We start from the raw sequence: 2,834 nt of genomic DNA, 5'->3' as shown, positions 1-2,834 counted from the left end.
TTTGAGCAATTTATTAAAATTCTGTAATGATATATATATCCTCACTTCTAAAATGGGAAGGGTAACTATTACCTTTCAGGATATAAAAGTAAGTAAAATAATACATGCTTTTTGTCTTAAAATCTGAGATAAGTATTAAACACTTAATGTAGGCTAGATACTATTTTATAGACTCTGGAAATCAAAATTATTACGAAAAAGGAAAGCCTCAGGTTGTAAGGGATTTATATTCTAATCTAGAACACAGACAATAGGATGAACAAATCAAAATAGAAGATGATATTATTATCATAGAAATAATAGCAAATCCTTGGGGGAATGCCAAGAGACATACCAAAAAAATCATTTGGGAGGTTATATCTGAGATGGATCTTGAAAGATGAATAAAATTTTGCAAAATGAATGTTAATATATCTGGAATATCATCACTCCATCTTAAGGCTGAATTTTAGTTTGCAGTATATTTTTTAATAATGTTAAGAAAATATTCATTTATTCCTTAAAGTATTTTTAAAAATCAGGAATAGTTTTAAATTTTATCCAGAAAATTTTGGTATCTGTTGAAATAATTAAAGATTATTTCTCCTTCTAGAGAAAAGGGAACACTCCTGCACTGTTGGTGGCAATGTAAATTGATACAGCCACTGTGGAGAACAGTATGGAGGTTCCTTAAAAAACTAAAAATAGAACTACCATATGACCCAGCAATCCCACTACTGGGCATATACCCTGAGAAAACCATAATTCACAAAAAGACATGTACCACAATATTCATTGCAGCACTATTTACAAAAGCCAGGACTTGGAATCAACCTAAATGTACATCAAGAGATGAATGGATAGGGCTTCCCTGGTGGCGCAGTGGTTGAGAGTCCGCCTGCCGATGCAGGGGACACGGGTTCGTGCCCCGGTCCAGGAAGATCCCACATGCCGCGTAGCGGCTGGGCCCGTGAGCCATGGCCACTGAGCCTGCACGTCCGGAGCCTGTGCTCCGCAACGGGAGAGGCCACAGCAGTGAGAGGCCCGCGCACCACACACACACACAAAAAAGATGAATGGATAAAGAAGATGTGGCACATATGTGCAATGGAATATTACTCAGCCATAAAAAGGAACAAAATGGTTATTTGTAGTGAGGTGGATGGACCTAGAGTCTGTCATACAGAGTGAAGTAAGTCAGAAAGAGAAAAACAAATACCATATGCTAATGCATATACATGGAATCTAAAAAAATGGTACTGATGAACCTAGTGGAAGGGCAGGAATAAAGATACAGATGTAGAGGGCTTCCCTGGTGGCGCAGTGGTTGAGAATCTGCCTGCCAATGCAGACGACACAGGTTCGAGCCCTGGTCTGGGAAGATCCCACATGCCATGGAGCAACTGGGCCCGTGAGCCACAATTACTGAGCCTGCGCGTCTGGAGCCTGTGCTCCGCAACAACAGAGGCCGCGATAGTGAGAGGCCTGCGCACCGCAATGAAGAGTGACCCCCGCTTGCCACAACTGGAGAAAGCCCATGCACAGAAAGGAAGACCCAGCACAGCCATAAATAAATAAATAAATAAATAAATACATTGTGTATTATTAAAAAAAAAAAAAAAAAAAGATACAGATATAGAGAATGGACTTGAGGACCTGGGGGGGGGGAAGGGTAAGCTGGGACAAAGAGAGTGGCATGGACATATATACACTACCAAATGTAAAATAGCTAGCTAGTGGGAAGCAGCTGCATAGCATAGGGAGATCAGCTTGGTGCTTTGTGACAACTTAGAGGGGTAGGATAGGGAGAGTGGGAGGGAGGCTCAAGAGGACGGGATATGGGCATGTATGTATACATATAGCTGATTCACTTTGTTGTACATCAGGAACTAACAAAACATTGTAAAGCAATTATACTCCAATAAAGATGTAAAAAAAAAAAGTTATTTCTCCTAGTATAACAATTCTGGGGTGAACCTCTGTGCAATTTACAAACAATATATTGCTTAATTCTTGTAAAGTTCTTTTCTTTTAAAACAGTATTGAGGTATATTTTACCACAAGTAAAATATATCCATTTTAAGTGCAAATTTTGATCAATCTAACTAGAGGGTTATCAATTTTATAAATCTTTTCAAAGAACCAGCTTTAGGTGTCATTGATTTTTCTCTATTGTTTGTCCATATTCTGTTACATTGATTTCAGCTCTGACCTTTATTATTTCCTTTCTTTTACTTATTTTCAATTTTGCTCTTCATCTTCTAGCTTCTTAGATAATTTATTTTAGATCTTCCTTTCTAAAACAAATATTTAAAATTATATATACTCCTCTAAATACTGCTTTAGCTGTATCTCACAGATTTTGATATCTTGTATTTTTTTCAGTTGATAATATTTTATAATTTCCCTTATTATTTATTTGTTAACCATGATTTGTTATCAAGGTATTGTTTGATTTACAAAAACTGGGAATTGTCCAAGTATCGTTTTTCCTTAATACTTATTTTAGAATATACATACAGTAAAACTTGTTTTGGTGCACGGTTCTTGTTTTGCCAAATGCTTGGAGCCATGTAAATATCACCATCAAGCTACAGAACAATTTCATCACCCTCCCCAAATTCCCTCGTGCTTACCCTTTGTACTCAATATCTCTCTCCACTCCTACCCTTTTTTCTGTTGATACAGCTTTGCAATTTGAGAATTCAAGATGAATATTGGCTTAAGTTCTCTGCTAGTTACTGCCTTTTTACTTTCATCCAAGACTCAGTTAGCAAGGTGAGAAAATACCTTGACTGCAATTCTGGTATCGGTTTAATACTCTAGTGTCCAGCCATATCTTGTTTTTAACCCCT

Source organism: Lipotes vexillifer, unplaced genomic scaffold, assembly GCF_000442215.2.
Source record: "Lipotes vexillifer unplaced genomic scaffold, Lipotes_vexillifer_v1.1 scaffold317, whole genome shotgun sequence".
Classification (NCBI taxonomy): Eukaryota; Metazoa; Chordata; class Mammalia; order Artiodactyla; family Lipotidae; genus Lipotes; species Lipotes vexillifer.
Note: the sequence above shows the minus strand (reverse complement) of the source record.